The 19,012-nt window shown below is 30.3% G+C and overlaps 1 long non-coding RNA gene across 3 annotated transcripts; it reads right to left on the bottom strand.

The window, feature by feature from the left end:
- Positions 1–13,405: 13,405 nt before the first annotated feature.
- Positions 13,406–18,292, bottom strand: LOC121256408. Of its 3 annotated transcripts, XR_005938985.1 has the most exons (3): positions 17,869–18,292; positions 17,424–17,587; positions 15,834–15,905 (listed from the first exon to the last, which is right to left on the bottom strand). It is a non-coding gene; the product is annotated as an uncharacterized LOC121256408 (long non-coding RNA). The 3 variants fall into 3 exon arrangements; XR_005938986.1 differs by lacking the exons at positions 15,834–15,905; positions 17,424–17,587 and adding an exon at positions 13,406–14,025; XR_005938984.1 differs by lacking the exons at positions 15,834–15,905; positions 17,424–17,587 and adding an exon at positions 13,406–13,840.
- Between the last annotated feature and the right edge of the window lie 720 nt (positions 18,293–19,012).

The raw sequence follows: 19,012 nt of genomic DNA, 5'->3' as shown, positions 1-19,012 counted from the left end.
TATGATTTTTCATAAAAAAAAATTATTGCTAAAAAAATTTCTTGCTCTAGTACTAGTTAAAAATGTAAGAATAAATGAGTAGAAAAAATAAAAAGAATAGGAAGGATGTTTAGAAAGGAAAAATTTACTCATTATCTATTTTTTTTCATCATCTTATAATGTGATATTAAATAATAGGTTCACAAATAAAACATAATAAATAATCTCAAATCATCAAATGTTATATCATGAGATGGTGAAAGGATAATAAAAAAATAAATGATGAGTAGCATTATTCGAACAAATAAGTTTAAACAATGTTTAAATTTATCAAGATTTCTAAAACATAGAGAATATGCTCCAATTCATTACTATTGTATTTAATTAAAAATCATGACGAGATAGAACAGAAAACTTGTGAAGTGAATGGGTAAAGAAGAGAAATGAGACACGAGATAAGTGAAAAAAAGTTTGAATTAATTATTATAGAAATTCTACATAAAAGGTTTACGCCACACATTTATATCTAAACAATGTGTAATTTATCGTTTCTATATTTCTATTTTAATGCTTAAATATGTGTTTAAACAAAAAGGCAAACATAATAAATCTCATATTAGTTAGATGTGAGTGTTTGGTGTAAAACTTCTTTGCCCCATTTCTCTAAATAATTAACAATATTTTGTCCTTGTGAGTTCTTTCTAAAATTTTAACTTTCCATTGTTAGTGCTAGCATAGCGAATTTGGATCTTCTATAATTTTTATCTGCTCTAAAATTTAGCGTTGAAGAGATAGATAGATAGATAGATAAAAGTAGGGGTTACAATTTGTGTTCGCGTCGTGTTTGTTTAATGTCAAATTATGGATGTTTGATTGTATGTTTCAATCCGAACACGACTTATTATACTAAATGAGTCAAATCTTTAAATCTGAATATAATTTATTGGGTTGTGTCGTGTCATCCATTTTAACCTATTTAATAATTAATTAAAAATACGTAAACACAACACAACTCATTTCAATATGTTTCATGTAAATGAGTTGAACTAACACGCATAACTCATTTTATCTAAATAACATAATTTCACATAAACATTAAAATCTATATTTATTAGTAGTCGAGATATCTATAACAAACACAATAAAACTATTTACTGACAAAAAAATATCAATATTTTTCAGATTTTAACTTATAATAAAATCAATATTACAAACCCAATAATAACAAATATGAGTATATAAGGTCCATAATTTCAATCCCAACAAAAAAAAAAAATATTAGCATATTAAGAAATATGAATATTACAACGAAATAATAACAAAATTATAATTTGAATTAAAATTTAAATGGGTGGTTGTGGATGGGTTGATTTCGGGTTAAGCTGAACGTTTATTAATCGTGGCTTAACGGGTAATAAATGGTGGCTTAACGGGTCAGTCCGTTTTGACCCGGACCTATTTATATCAAACTCCATTTTATTGATTTCATATCGTATTTGTATTAAATTTACAGGTTATGTCACATGTTACCTCCCTTAAGATAAAATGAATCTCAGGATTTTTTTAAATAACATTAATTGCTTCAATAATATTGACCCTACTTCATAATTTGTATTTCTCAAATTCTAAGGTCTAGAGTTGGAATAATGATTTCAAGGGAGCTAACCCGTCGTTAGTGTTTCATCTCATTCTTTCTTAAGGACCCAAGTGTAATTTTGTAGGTGTTCGAAAGTGTAAAGAGTGCAATTTTTTTTTTGGGTGTAATTGGTTGGATTGCATTTTTGACATTTTTAGAATCGAATTCATATAAATAGTTTTTGAAATCTAAGAATCGATGTTGACCAATTCATTATCTCGATTGAAACTTTCGATTTTTTCGATTTCAGTCAAGTTCAAATCGGTTTAATCGATTTTTTCTTTTTTCAATCCCTTACTAATGTCTAATTACATATTATTATACTAACGTTTAACTTATTTCTATACTTGATTATGTGTGGTAGTAATATTATAATGTTTACATGTACTAAATTATTAGTTTATTTATAATATAGTATATATACATTATTTTATAATAATTAACTTATATTAGTATAGTATTGAATTTAAGTGTAGTAGCCTATACAGGTGTTCTCAATTTTTTATACGAGTATATACGATCAAATCTTTAAAAATATATTTATAAAAAAGAATATATTTTTGTAAAAATATAAAAATGGGATGATGTAAAGTAGGAGTCCGTCGTGGTCCGTTGAATTAATCAACAACCAAAAAACAAAAAAAAAAAAAAAAATGGCGAATTTAATAAATTTAACGAAATGCATGGCTGGCTAAACTGTATATATTAAGTAGCCTATAATAATGGGAAAACGTACAGGGGCATGGACCAATCTTTAGAATACTAGCGGACGTAACCTTACCGTTTTAGGCCCATAATTAATTAATTAATTAATAAATATAGATAAAAATCACTATTAAGAATATCTATTTTATACACATGGTATGGTATCATTTAGACCACACATCTTCTCAAGTGAGTGTTAAAAACAATCAACTAGAAATAATTATACAGTGAGTATAAAGCGTACGCTGTTATAATAACTTCTCTATGACATTACTCTTAATTAATTATCAAACTTATAAACGAGGGAAGCTGCTTGCTTTACACCGCCTTATACATCAATTAAGCTTGTTTTTGGTACCACCGTTCACAATATATAGCAGTGGGAAAGCTAGCCCGCCGTGATTAGATCTAGAAGACCGCATGTTTTTAACGCGAGTAATTTTAAAAAAAAATTCTATACACTATATTATCATTCTATTTTTATTTCATTAATAAAAGTAAAATGTGATATATTTAATATTATTAAATAATTTTTTATTATATAATTTTTTATCATTTAATGATAATAAATATAACACATATTATTTAATATGATCAAAATAAAATAAGAGTGTAATGTATAATATTACTTAATTTTTTAACAGTAAATTTTATTTTTATGTTTTAAAACGTGCGCCATTTATACAATCTGTAACTACATTACTAAAGAGAGCACGAAATAAGAAACTGTAATTAGAATTTATTGGATTTCGGAGACTCGGGGGCACTTCGTTTATTAAAGAGTAAAGGCGATCTTCTTTTTCCAAAGAGTAATGTAATATAAGTATAACCTTTCTTCTATCTTTTTACTACACGTTTTGTATTTTATTTTATTTTTTAACTTTTAATTTTATTTAATAATTAATAAAGTGATTATTAGTAAAATTATACATATTTTTTAATTTTTTTAATATTTAAAAATGTTAAAAAATACTTAAAAAATGATAAGAAATTAAAAAACTTCAAATATATTATAAATAATAAATGAATAATAAGAGGATATTAACTTATTACCATCTTTAGAAAAATGATATTTGTAAAATACGTTAGCGCCGCGCACTCTTTTAAAAAAAGTAAAAATATATAATCTATATTAAAAATTTTAATTTTTTAATAATATATCTTACTTTTTTTTTTAAAAAATATGTAATATTTGCACAACCTATAATTAATGTATCTAACATTATTCCTATCTCACTCTTAATATAATATGGAGAGGTGAATTCAGAAATAAATCAATTACCTCGGTGATGACGTGACGAGTAAAGTTTTTCTTTTTAATAAGATTATCATGAATAGAGTGCATAGATGCTTGCCACGTCTCTTATTTAGAACTGTTAGATGATTGGAGTGGTTGGTTTCTAGAAGACTCCAGAGTCCAGAGGGGTTTCTGACTTTCTGTTGTGGGTTTTAGTGAGTAGGACCTATTAGCCGACGTGTTCAACTGGCAGGGCTTGAAAATCTTGGTTTGGTTAGTAGAATATTTTAAAAATGTTGAGAAAATTTATAAATAATAATAAAAAATAATATTAAATATTAAATAATAATAAAAAATAATAAATAGTAAAAAAAATAATAGTGAGAGTACTTGAGATACTCTCACTTGCCAAACATTATTATTATTTATAAGTTATTTTTTATATATATATATATATCCTTAATTCCTATGTCTCGTGTCCTCACTTTTGAACATCTCTTTTTACGCCTCTCACTCATTTAAATTCAAGTGAGCATTCTCTCACACTTCACTTATTTTATTTATTTAGTTAAATTTGAAAGGTTACGCTTCACTTATTTGAGATCAACTTTGGGATAATAATAACGGATGTATAATTGTAGGTCTTCAACAACTGTTCCGAGACATTTTAAAAATCAATGCCTCGAAATCAATTCCTAGCTTGCTTTGCCCTTCCTCTTCTAATTGGCCAGGTGTTGGTGTATCTACCAGCAGTCTTCCTCATTTGGATCCTGCCCTTTAGCTTTAAGGCTTTGCCATGATCTGAAGATGTTGTTCCTAAACCCATTGATCGTATCACTGCTCATGAATAATAACTCATATGCTAAAATATTCATATAGGTAAATTTTCAGCTAACTTCGTGGTTTGGAGATGGGTTACTCTATCATATAGGCCTTTCATAGACAATATATAGCACTTTATTGTTTAGGTATCACTTTGCAATAAGATGTTTCAAAACAATTTGACTAATGGAGTTGCTTAACAACCTCATTTATTTTGATCAATTATGAAACTGGACCAATTAATTAATCCCATTTTCTTATTTTCTTTTTCTTTTCTACATTGTAATCTATTTTACAATAAAAACAATCTTTAAAATCTAATGTACTATATCAAAATACATCAATTTGTATATGTTTTTTTTTTTTAAGAAAAAAAGTTGGAGGGGCCACCAGAGATGACTTCCCTACCAAGACGTGACCATAGTAGTACCTAACCCGCTAAGGAACCAGATAGGAGGGGCGTAGACAGCGAGAACCGCAGGCGCTTCCTACAAGTAAGACTTGAGCCATAGCTTGACCCAAACTCCACGAGAGCATCAATGACATTGTTTTAAATATCGTACCGTATCAGCCGATATATGTCATACTGGCCACTGGTCCGGTAAAGGTATTACATATATTTCGTACCGGCCGATACGGCCAAGTATCAGCCGATATTTCGACCTTTAATTTTTTTTTTCAAACTACAAGTTATTTTTTCACTCACAATTCGGACTAGGCTATTTATAATTTATATATATGTATTTATATAATTTATTTATATATAGACTATTATTTTGAAATATAATTTATATATAGACTATTCTGAAATAATATACGAAATAGTACTGGTATCGAAATATTTCGTTCCAATATTTAAACTGGTATAACGTCTAATACGATATTCAAAATTTTGATCAATAATTCATGAGCCAACGAGTCACTAATAATTATGGGTGCTTCCTGTTGTAGGATTTAACCCCTGAGCCTAGTGCCACCAAACTCATTGGCGGCCCACTAATAAGCCACCACCGGTCCACCCTCAGTGGTTTTTTTTTTTTTTCGTAAAATTTACTTGTAAGACCAACATGATTCTCTTTGAGAGTTTACTCCTTATATTTATTTTTAATTTCATTAATAATATAATTATCGGTCCATAAAAGATTGAAAAAAGAGAAATAATAAAACAACTACTCATTTACAATTTTTCTACGACCTTCCAATAAGATAATATTTTTTGAGATTTTATTTTAATTTTGATTTTGATTTGATGCGATTGAAATTTTTTAAAAAATATTATTTCATTGATAAGTTCTGAATAAAAGTGTAGTTGAGTTGTAAGATTATCATTACTTGTGAAAAAAACTTCTGTTGGGAGGTGGGATTTACTCCTTCCATCACTTCGAAGATGCACATTTTTTTTCTTGAAAAATGCTGGTATGAGTCTATGACTCTTAAATGTATCTACTTATATATTTTGATTTTTTAAATTTTTTTAATGGTTAAAAAAATGATTATTAATGAATTTTATTTTATTTCTTAATCATTAAGGATGTTTAAAAATTATTTAAAAGAAAATCATGGTCCTTTTTTCTTTGCACAAAGAGTAAAGTTAGATACAATCATGGATTGTGCAAATACTTTTTTTTAGAAAGAGCGTGGTTCATTGTTAAAATAATTAATTAAATTTTTATGTGGGTTCCTTATTTATTTACTTTTATAAAAAAGAGTGAGTGGAGTTTGCGCACTTTATGACTATAAATATCATTTCTTTCCTTTTTTTTTTATTCAGAAAAAGTTATTTTAATAATAAATTCAAGAGAAATATAAAGAGATTTTATAAAATTAAACTTACAAAATGATGTGTCTTGACGTGCTACATTAAGTTATAAAATTATTTTTATTATAAAATAGAGATAACATATTATATAAAGTTATATAAATTTATAAATTTGCTTTTATAAGTAACACTTATTTAAATTCAAATAAAACTCTTCTACATTGTTGGTCTTACCATTTAAAAAGGAGAACACAAATATAAAAGGTAGGATATAGATATGCAAGTAAAAGACAGAAAAAAAACCTCACAAATTCCAATAAAACGTATAAGAGGTATTAAGCAGATATAAAACATACATCAATATCATTAATAATGTGAAATATTACCATGATTAAATTGATAATCTTAATTAACTTTACCTGTCGACGATGACGAGGATAAGAAACTATGGGCAAAAAATACAATCTCCTCCTAAGGTTGAGGTTAGCAACTATGCATCACTACTCAAGCACGACTGACTGTTTGAGTTTTACAACAATTAAAAGCTCTTCTGACCTTTTGGTCATTATGTTGTTAGATTATTGTCGTTTGATTGATTGCTATATTTTGAAGTGTTCTAATTTCACTAGTGAAGTTATAGATGAAGCCAAAATTTATAAATGGGTTGGGTTGCAGTGGATTACTCGTGAGGATCATAAAATAAATTTATTCTAATGAGCAATGTTACGTACAGTCTCTAAATGGAGATTGTATTGCAAGTTTGGTTAATTTTTTTTTTTAAATTTTTTCAAAATTACAATAATATCCTTATCAAAACGATATTTTTTTTTATTTAATGAAAAACTTGTATATGTAGTCTCTATTTGAAGATTGTAAATAGAATTTCTCTTATTATATATAATATATATATATATATATATATAAGAATTGAGCTACATAAAGTCATTATTGCGTACTTCATTAATTGATTGATTAAATTAATTATGTTATATTAAAAAAATAATGCAACTAATTACATTAATAAAATATACAAAAAGTACATAAAAGTAATTGCATCATTTAACTGTACAAATCATTTCTCACGAGATTACGAGATCACTTGTTCGATGGGAAGAAAAACTCAATTCTCCAACAGCTGTCAGACATGGACAGTCACCCGGGAAGTAAAAAGCTCCCTCAGCCTTTGAATGCTACACTTGGGCTTGGGCTTTAATATCCATTTGATTCATTATTATCGTGACTTTCCCTCCTAAGGAATTGGAACGATTTGTGGGCTTTGAATTTGGAAACCAGACCGTACAGTGCTTACGAAGAGTCTTTCAGAAAAGATGGTCTTTTGAGAGGTCCTTGATTAATAATAAAGAAAAGAATTTAAGATTTTTCAAGGACGAGCTGGTGAAATAACGTAGGCAGGATTGCATTAATTTGGGAGAAACCAAGAACTCAGACATTTAATTTGGTAGCAGAAAATTCTGACATTATTAGTGGGCCGACTTTAACTACATCACGAGAAACTTGGGAGGTGGGCCCAAATATTCATTGTAACTTTAAATATTCATTGTTATTTTTCCCAAATCAAATGATGAGTCTTCGGCCCAATCACTTGGGAAGTGGGCCTGGTTTTAAATGAACTAATTGTTCACCAACCGTTCGAGTTGGACTCGGTATAAATTCCGCTGGACTTTTAGCTGTTTTTCCGCCTCTGTAACCACACACTTCATTAAAAACTTAAATGATTGGGGTACATGAGGAGCAGTGAGGTTCTCCGATGAACACTCAATTACAATTAATACAGCCGTCGAATAATAAAGAGAAAAAAGAAAACGAATTATAGAAATAATAAATTCGTCCCATCCATCCCTATTATTCTTGAAATTTTTTTGAAAAGGAGTTGTGGGTTTTATACAATCTGCTAAATGGACTGTAATGCCACTGTCAGGGACGCTGTCTAGTCGTTAACCTCGTACTCTGAAGTATCCAATGAGAAGGCCCGCTTCCTGCATCTCAAATATAGTTGAATAGATAGCATAAGATGGTCTACGAGAGTATTAATAGTGAACTCAACGAAATAAAACTTTGATCAAAATTTAATTAAATTACATAATAAAGATTTGTAGTGGATTTAGGACAGTAAATAATCAGTCTGTTCGATAGCTCGCTCGGTTAAACTCGAATCGAATTCGAGTTATGAAAAAAAAAGTTCATTCGTAAAAGTAGATATCTACTTGAATTGTAAATGATACATACCTAACAAAACTTGACTCGACTCGGTTAAGGCTCGTTAAGCCTTGCTCATTTATGCTCGAGTCGACTTGTTAGCTCAACTCGATTAAAACTCATTCATATATTGATAAATATATATATACACCTATGTATATATATACACACATATATGTAATAACGAATAATATAAGCATACCATTTTTATAATTAAATATATAATATGTAATTTAATTACTTATGTCTATATAGTGAATATACTTCATAAGTATATTTTATAATTTGTATAATAATTAGTAGATAAAATTTAATAATTTTATATACTAGTATGTGGGAACCATATATGAAATAGATATATACTATCATATTAAGTGTATGTATTAATAACATATGTAGGCATATAATATATTGTTAGTTTGAATAAATATCAACTAGTTAAATATTAATTACTTATAAATTTTTTAAAATTTTATAATTCAATAGAGGTTTTATCTGTTAGTTATATAAATTCAATATTATATTATTTATTTAATTTATTAATTATTAAATCTTATTCAAAAAATAAAAAAATACACAGTTCGAGCTCGACTCGACTCGAACTTGTTTGTGGGACGAGCTCGAGTTGAGCATTTAGCTTATCGAGCCGAGCTCCAACGAAGAATAAAAAAAAAAAAATCTCGAGCTCGGGCTCGAGCTCGAACTCGAGTATTTTGAGTTGAGCCGAGCTCGGCAAGCCAAAGACTAGCTCAGGCAGGCTCGATTACAGCCCTAAGTGGACTCAACAAAACTATAGTATTTTTAGTTTTCATCAATATCACTGGCCAAATCTATTGAACTCCAACTGTTGGCCAAAATATTATTTTTAACATAAAAAATTCCATCTCCTGCATGCTTTCGTTTCGTGCGTTCCACTGCACGATTTCATTTCTTCTCAAAAGTAAAATCACGTTCCACTCGATTGTCCTTAAAATGGTTATATTTAATGCAGATAAATCACTTTCCTTAATATCAATATTTTAAAGAGAGATTATCTATCTTTGCTATAACTTGAAAATTCTTGAAATTATTTGAATATTTGCGTGGTTTTAGTTTCATTTTCTTATTAGTTGAAAAAATATTACCGTTATAAAAAAAACGGTTAGAAAATTTTATTCGTTGAAATAATATGAACGTTAGAAAATTAATGTGTAATTTTTTAATAACGAATAAATATTCAAATTACAATTAGAATTAAAATAAATGAAAATGTCAAAATTAATATTTTATAATAATAACAGATTTGTTGAGTCTGTTATTTGGTATTTTTGAAAAATGACTAGCTAAATTTGTAAAAGTGAATTTCTTAATCAAATTTTAGCCAAACTTTATTGAGTCTACTACTAATATTCTAAGTCGGTGGTAGCCAAAATAGTTAACGTGTGCTATGTCGGCGCGTGGGAGACACTCACCGAAGATAATGAGGCGGGTGGATCAAATCTGGTAGATTTCAAGATGATGAAACTATTGGCACGTGTGACATGGAGTAGTCTGGCATAACGCGCGACATCGGAATAGACTTGGATGTTTGGTGGCTTGTGCAGATTTGGAATAAGATCATTTCAATTTTACTCAATATCCATTTAAAATAAAGAAATGATAATTACAATCGTGAGTGTGTAAGCTCTATATTATTACTTTAAAAAAAGTAAATAAATATGAAAACTACATAAAAAAATTAATTTTTTAATAATAAATTTTATTTTTTTTTAAAATGACTGCACAACATTTATATATTCTATAATTACATAGAGCATTACTCTTTAAAATATGGTGTATTTTGGTCACGTATTCCAAGAGCCTCTAGCATAGCCAATGACCCAACCATTAGCCTTTTCTTTCTTGATTCCCCTTCGGATCTGCTTTTATTTTAAAGAGTAATGTTACGTGCAATCGTAGAATGCGTAAATACTGTATAATCATTTTGAAAAAAAATATGGTCTATTATTTAAAAATTATTATTTTTTTCATGTGAATATCATATTTATTCACTTTTTTAAAATGATTGTATGATACTTACACATTTACGACTGTAATTATCATATTTTTATTTTGATTTTTTTTTAATTTTCGTTTATTGTAGCACTGACACATGAGCTATTATTATTGGTGGTGATGTGACTTATGTGCCACGTGGTAGAGATTCAGTTAGAGCACTAGGTGTGTATGCAAAGACAATGTAAACCAACTTTTACCTAATAAATCCATTAAATCGGCTATACATTAGTTTATCCAAATGTATTTGTTTTCCATAACAGCTACAGTAATTCTGCATGCTTGGTCAATTTTAAGACAGCACAATTAACGTATATTTGTAAATCTCATGTAGTGAGTTTTAATTGCAAATATATAAAAAAAATTAATAATAATAAAAAAATAATATTTTATTATTATTTTTTGTCAAAGATGCATAATTTAGTGTGAGAGTTTTTATTGGATGGCAAAGACAATCTTTAAAATATATGATTTTGTATTTATATTTGCATACACCACTGTCAATGCTCTTAGAGGGTCTACAACTGAGAGTATCAAACCGCTATTTTGGTTCATTTTCAAAAGTTAGGAGTAATTCGTTAAAAGCCCAAACCACTATTTTGGTTTCGGAAAATGCTATTGTAATCTCAATTTATACCACTCTATCCCTTGACGTGGCACATGGCTAATTAAGAAAATTACAAAAAAATTTATATTTAAAATAAAATGACGCTAGAAAATATAAAAATAGAAAGATTAAAACTCTAGATTCTCTATACTCTTTTATGTTTGTGTTTTTAATTTTCTTAACAAGCCACGTGGCACCATAATGGCAGTACATTGTGATGCCACATCAAGGAGATAAAATTAGTGATATAAATTAAAGGGTACAGTAATATTGTCATTTAGTTTTTAACACGTTAATTAATATATTTGCACTCGTAGCGATATTTTTGGATAACGTAAAATTTTGCATTTTTGAAAAATAAAAATTCTGGAAAAACAACTTGGGAAAGATTATAGTTTTGGTTAAGGCAGCCCACAAATTTGTTAGAGTGGGAGGCAGTGTTATATGAGTAATGCAACTATGTTGCTCAAGTTATACAGTTCATTTTGTCACATTGACTTGGTATCACATTGTTTATTAAAAAAAACAAAAACTATATTCAAAATAAAATAGTGTTTGGAAACACAAAAGAAAGGAAAACTGAATCCATAGATTTGTATATATTTTCAGTTTTGACCAAAACACAAAAATATATCCAGTCAAACACAAAAACATATCTAGTCTTCATCTTTATCTTTTTGTGTTTTTAAATGCCATTTTATTTGGAATATATATATATTTATATATATATATATATATATATTTTTAATAAACCACGTGGCACCGTATCAATGAAGCAAAGTGAGTAAAATAAGTGCAGTGGCAAAGTAATAATGTTGTATATATTCTCTTTGCACTACAAGAAATAAGATTTTTTCCGGTACCTAATTTCGTCGCAAATACTATAGAAAATCGCTAGAAATGCTGATTCTCGTTGATTATCCAGTCGCCGGATGTTTGTTTGTTTTTTTTTTTTTTTTTTTTGCATAAAATCAATGAATCACAAAAATCTTCGTAAATAGTATGTTATTTCCAGCGATTAAGTTAGTCGCAAATAGTAAAATTCGCCGAAAATGAGTATTCTATTATCATAGGAAATCGTTGAGAAAAAGTTTTTGCGGCGAAAACTGTTCATTGCAATTACTATAAAAAATCGCTGCAAATAAGTATTCCAATGATATTTATTTTCGTTGCTAAAAGGTTATGTGAACCATACGGACTTTTTGTGACCAACATTATTCGCCGCAATAATACGTTTGCATAAAAAACAATCGTTGCAAATAATATTTCCCAGATAAATTTGGATTCTGATGCTAAAAGCCTATTTGCGACATGGGTTATGCGTCGCCAAAAACTATTTTCGACGAGAAAAGGGTTTTTGGCAGGGAAAAAAATACTAGTGAAACGTTTCACTAGTATTCCAAACCTCTTTTAAAGAAGTTATAGAAGTTAAAAAGTTAATCCACATAAAACAGATTTACTAAAACAGACGTCGCCGGGAATGGTCTTTGATAAAAGAAAAAAATATTGGTGGTACTAAAACATTCTATATTAAAAATATAAATTCACATTATATTTCAACATGCCTTACAAGAACATTGTATCCAATTGACTTTTAATATATACCAATGAAAGAATTTTAAAGAAAATAAAGGGCTAAACAAAACATATAACCTATAAACATAATCTTAAACGAAGACATTCTGTAAGCAACTACCTAACTTTTGAACTCCAACTACCTAAGACATTTTGTAATGATGCCAATATCCTCCCCTTCAATTCCATTCTCAACCCACTTCTCTATGATCTATATAATGATGAGGAACAAATACATAAAGGGCTTGCACCATGAAACAAAATTCAAAATGAAATAAGTTCTTGGTCTTAAGCAACAAGATCTATTTAATCATTTTTTTTATAAGTAACAAGAAATATTTAGGCATACCTCTGCAATTATGTAAACTGCAATAGGATTATTCAGAGTCTTTTGATCTCTCTCCTCAAAAGCAGGTAAAATATCTGAGTTGTAAAAAATGATATGTAAGAAACTAAGCCAAATAACAAATAATTCATCAAAGGAAATGTTAACAAGAGTATAAATGATTGTATTCATCAAAGAAGAGTGATGACGTATGAGAATAGCAGTATCCGGCATTAAGCATGCATTTAATAGTCCATGTTTTAGTAAAGAACTAGAGGAAACACTTACCACTTGTACATAATGCTGGTGGGAATAAAGTTTTCCTTAAATTGGATCAATAGATAAGAGACTGAGGTGGGAAAGTGGAGGTAGAAAAATATCTAATTAATTCCTTATGTGCATTCTTTTTTAGTGTGATTTGCATGCATAGTCATTCTATTTCTGGCAATAAACATTTAACTCAAAAAACTGCAAGCAAGTGCTTCCAATGAACATATAAGCCAACATAGTAAGCCTAAATATGTATAGACCTAAACAAATCTGATGAACACGTATGTAACATTAGCTAGTTGTCTTAAAGGCAACTAGATATTGAGAGTCTATAATGAAAGCAGGACTAGAGATATTCACTTTTACAAGATGAAAAAAAAAAAAAAAACCAATTCTCCAATGCAGGCCAAATGCAATACGTCTAGATAATTTCAAAAACTTGAATCTTTTAGTACATTATACCTGCACAAGTATTTCTTGCTTTCGAACAGAATTTATAAGGATTGAGAAAAGAGATAGATCAACATCACTTGTCAGTAAAGTTGCCTCTGCTAATAGAATCGAAGCTGACATGATACCAAGTAAGATAGCTAAGAGTTTCTTAAGTTGCTTTCTGAGGATGCATCGCCAACAAAATTCTGCATAAGGAACCACTAAGGCTTGAAATATACTTCCTGAAACAATTGATATAAATGTCTAAGGTCATGAATAAACAACCTGAAACATATATTGAGATGGACTCAATAAGCAAAAGAGTAAAGAGTAAAAGTAAACAAAACATCCAGTTAAAGTACGGCGTTCGTAATTTTTTACTATATCCTCCAGTTCAAGGGCCTCCATGAAATATGTCATATATTCACTGAAACAATATGGTAAATTAGATTTAGTAGAAGCACAACTCTAAATTATATACAGCTAAAGGCGAGCCGACTTTTACCTTTTCAAAATGAAGTTCGCTTTCAATTGAGGAGGTAGTAATACACACCAACAAGCAAGCTAAAAATTCACTAAAGTGATGATGGTTTTTCCATGTTCAGTAGGCTAACATTCCATGTTTAAACATGGCAAACATGATTTTCTTGTAAAGCATAATCATAAATACAAATATAAGCACTATTTACTCCTCCAACAAAGTTCAAGCCCATCCAAGGTAGCTCTTAAATCATTTTTCTTTTCTTGTAAATTAATACACACTCAGAGCATTAACATTGGATAATGAACAAAAACTATAATCACTACAATAAACACTATAATCCCAACAAGGAAACAAGCAAATCAGACCAATGAAACAAATGAGTGCGAGAGGAATATATCTAGCATAAGCTCTTCCGCATTAACCTAAACCAAACTGAAATTAAAAAAAAAAAAAAAAAAAAAATCAAACCTAGGGTCCAAATTCTACGATCGTCTAGGGTCAAATTTTTAAATCATGAGATATTAAACATCTTACCCTGAGGTGTTTTGCCATGTCCTTCTCATTGCAATGTCACAAATAGAGCACAAGACTAGATAGCATTATAAAATCCATCGATCAGTAACATTAGATCTAAAAATAATTTGTTACAAAAATATATAAAAAAATACTAGTGAAAAGCAACAACTTTATTTCCAATAAGCTCGAGACACTTACGAGTCATAGCCTAGACATTGGGATGAAAGAGAGGAGGAAGCTCACACACCACTCAATTAGCTGTACAGAACGTTTTCCCTATGCTGCCTCAGCAGGGTGTGGAGACGGAGCGATTATCCTCCTTTTTGCAAGCAATTTAAGTGAAAAGTTACCAAGCTATTCTCATATGGAAGATTCATATTATCAATCAATTATTCTTTTTCTAAAAAAAGAAGAAAATAAATAAATGACTAGAAGATAGCACTATGAACCCATGCTGCATATACAACCACATTCGTACTGTGTTTCATAAGCAGTGACTAGATGACTTCAAGAGATCGTTGTGTCATTTGCTATAGCAGACCTGTGTCTTTTATGCTAACTTCATTTTACATGCATACAAGTCATGTCTTTTATGTAAAGTAAATAAAGTTAAACAATTGGTTCATAACGATATTATATATTATGAATTGTTTTTGGAAGTTCAAACTATAAAAAGTTTAAATACTTGAAGGTTTTCAATTATTTGATTCATGACATGCACTTGGTTATAGATTTCAGGACGTACTAAAAGGAAAAAAAAAAGATTCCCTATATTAACAAAATAATACATAAGCAGAGCCAGAATGGTGCAACTAGTATATCCAAAATGGTGCAACTAGACCCAAAGCCCAAGACGCTAAGCCCTAGATGCTGAAATGTTATAAACACACAATTATCTAAAAGGAAATACCATAAATTGCTCATCACAATGGTCAAGTCAACCAATGTTTTTTTTTTTTTTTTTTTAATAAGTTCAGGTCAACCAATGGTAGAATATATTCAGTAGAGAACACAAAATTAAGCCTAAAAATCTTGATACACCAGCTTGATATGAGGACCTCATAATTCTTTAGTGTATACCCGATGGCCTGTGTGAGCCTAAGAGACTCCAAAACTCATGGGCTGGAAAGTTCCTTGAGTTTTGTAAAAAAATCTTAATCACATGACACAAAAAAAGATATAGTAGAATCCAAAAGTCTGTACTTTAAAGGCTAGGAGCAAGGGCAAACCTGAACCTGAAGCGGCTCATTTTCATCAATAGAACCAATCATCTCATTCACTAGTAGCAAGCGTTCACTAGGAAAGTTCTGCAATAAAAGAAATGTGAAGACAAAAAAGTAGCAGTGCCAACAGAATCATCAGGAGAAACTTTACTTGCTAAGAAAACAAGAATAAGCAATGGAATGAGAGGCTGGAAGGTAAAACAGATGGAAATAACACGCCCAAAGGACTTAAGAGTAGTTAGGATGGTGCCAATAAGTACAACATCAAATTTCATAGGCACTCATCTAAATATAAGATGTATCTTTAACCAATATGTATAAATCTAAGTGATGACACTTTAAAAAAAACAATTTGATGGCATTTCCATGGGTGTTGCTAGTAGTTGCTTTTATGCTTAGCCTTTCTTTGCATACCGAGAACTTCCTCCTCCTATCTATAACCTAATTTTTGTATACTTCAATCTTACAAAGTATGAGTAAAAATATTTATAAATGCAGAAAGGTGGCTAACATAACTGAGTACAATCAACTGGGCAGTGCATAATGATTACGATATCACATGATTTCAACTATTTGAAAGCCATCCAGTAACATAGAAGTAACATGTTACCATATATATTAACCTAACATGTTTGGTTTTCCATAATTCTTTTGTTCTCTCTTTATTGACCTATTAAAAACTGACTAGTAGAAGAGACAAACAATTCAACCCATTATATATCTCTTCTCCAAAAGAACCACCACCATAAAAGCCAACTCATATTATCTTTTGGGGCTCTCACTTTCTGGTACAACTGACTTTGTTTGTAGTATGTGCTTTAAGCTCTTTTATCAATACCCATTTTAAATGATTCAATTGATCATTCTGGATAAGCATGATCGATCAATAGTTCTTAAACAAAGCAATCACTTCACTTAAATTATTACAAAATAACAAGTGTCACCACCATGATCAATTGAGGGTCTGGAAAGAGCTAGAAGGCCAGAGAAGTACTCACTCATCCTAAAGGTTGGAGAGACTTAATTTAATTAGAAAAAGTGCTGCAAATGTCCTAATTTCTTCATGTTTTTTCTTTACAATTTACCCACTTTTCCATTGGGTATATATCATATCGAATATACCTGATAGATGATCCCTATTCTTCATGATAAGCTTTAACTCCTAATTTTTGAATATAGAATTATTTTAAAATGTCCCAAACTACTCCTTAGCTTGATGCCACTAAAATATAATGGGATAGCTTAGTCAATGTCTCAAAGCAATCACTGAGATTTAGATGAAGAAATTACGGTGAAATTTCACTTCAAGAAAAGAGCCACGACAAATATTGTATCCAATTTCTATATAAACTTAACTTGCAAGTAAGAAGAACACAAACACACACATAGTATAAAGCAATAAAAAGGTGATGGAGACACTGATAAGGAGTTATCAGGACCAAAACTCATTAAAATAGCTTAAGGTAAAAACAACATGAGTACACCAAAAAGCAAAAGAAATTACGGATAAACAAAGAAGACGACAATCACCACATAAATACATGCAGATCCAAAGAAAAAAAGAAGAAGAAGAAGAAAGAAGCTTAAATAAGAAAGAAACACCCTACCCGTAGGCATGTTTAAATGGGCATTCCATGGTCCTCCATTTATAGCTCTCAAACCCATGAGAAACAGAAACTGATAGATAAAAGGGGTCCTCCATTTCTGTGCAAATTATATTACTTTACCCAACAACAAATTCACAAACCAGTAACACAATTTGACACCTATATCAAACCATTGAAGACAAACTTAACACAAATTGGAATAGTAATGTTCTTGCTCAACAGACTTTGCTACCCAGAGAAAGTGCCCATTACAAAGTAGAGATTTCATGCAAAAATTCATCAAACTGTGGTGTGCAAATTAAAAATATCACCCAAAAATTATGAACATCTAATACCCACATCAACACGCAAACAAAATGTAGCCCAACAAAATTTTTCTCGTGCAAAAAAGGACATGTTTTCAGATTCAAAAATCTTGAAATTATATAAGAGTATCTTACAAATGTTAATCAGCGACAACTGAGTGGAGGAGAGGACGGGGAGGACGCGATCATCAAAACCCTATTAATCGGCTTCGAAAATGTTAAAAGAGGTCGATTTTTGAACTGGAAATTGTAGAAAATCGAGAAATACACAGAAAATTGGTGTTTACTGTGCTAAGAGGAAATGTAGAACATGCTAGCCGCGGGCGCCAAATCGGTGGAGGTAGATTCGCTGTCAATGGTGATTTTCGGTGGAAGAGGACAGCCATGTAGCAATAGAAATGGGTGGGTTTTGATTAATTTGCAGGTAGAGAGAAAATGGAGAAGACGAATTTGGAGAAGAAAGGGAAATTGAGATTTCTAAGCACTGTACGTGTTAAAATCGAAGGGAGGGGGGAAAATAGAGTTTTCGTGCGTATCACGCCTGCCTTTAAAAACAAGTTTCAAGCGATTCTCATTCGCCTAAAGTAAGCATTCATTGACTAGATATAACTTTTACGACCACAATTTTTGCTGCAATAATTGTCTATTATGGCGATTTCCCTATTTGACGGAAATAAGATGTTGCTAAAGTAACAATATTTTCTTGTGACGATATAAATCGTTGCAAAAAATGAACAGTACCATTCTCCCTAGCATTTTCCAACTTTGCAAAAAAATTAACGCGTCGCAAATAAGGACTATTTGCAGCAATTTTAAGATCGCTGAAAAAAACCTATTTTCTTGTAGTGTTTAATTGTATATGTTACAGACAATGCATATCAATCTATGGGTTTTGACAAAGTTACACTACAAGGTATATATCTTATACAAAATCAAAATAAATAAGGAAACTGCTAGCTAAGGGAAGAATATGGATCCATAGGCTGATTGTAATTAGTTTTGTGAGGGGAGTGATGTTGTTAGACCTCCACGTTGAGTTGCTTCTAGAGATGCCGCACATGCCCTAGTCATGGTGGAGACAAACACCTTGGCTAGCCCACAAGCATGCCTTGGCTCGTGGGGTGACACACACGGGGTGCCCAGCATGCATGCATGCCTTGGCCTGCGCGATGGCACATACGGGGAGCTCAGCATACGGGCCAGCGAGGTTAATGAGCACTTGCCCATGCGCGCAGCCATGCGCGCGGCGATGCGTGCAACATTGGGCCGTGCACGCATG

The sequence above is a fragment of the Juglans microcarpa x Juglans regia genome, chromosome 3D (genome assembly GCF_004785595.1).
Source record: "Juglans microcarpa x Juglans regia isolate MS1-56 chromosome 3D, Jm3101_v1.0, whole genome shotgun sequence".
Classification (NCBI taxonomy): domain Eukaryota; kingdom Viridiplantae; phylum Streptophyta; class Magnoliopsida; order Fagales; family Juglandaceae; genus Juglans; species Juglans microcarpa x Juglans regia.
The sequence above is the reverse complement of the archived record's forward strand: the minus strand, read 5'-3'. Positions and strand labels throughout refer to the sequence as shown.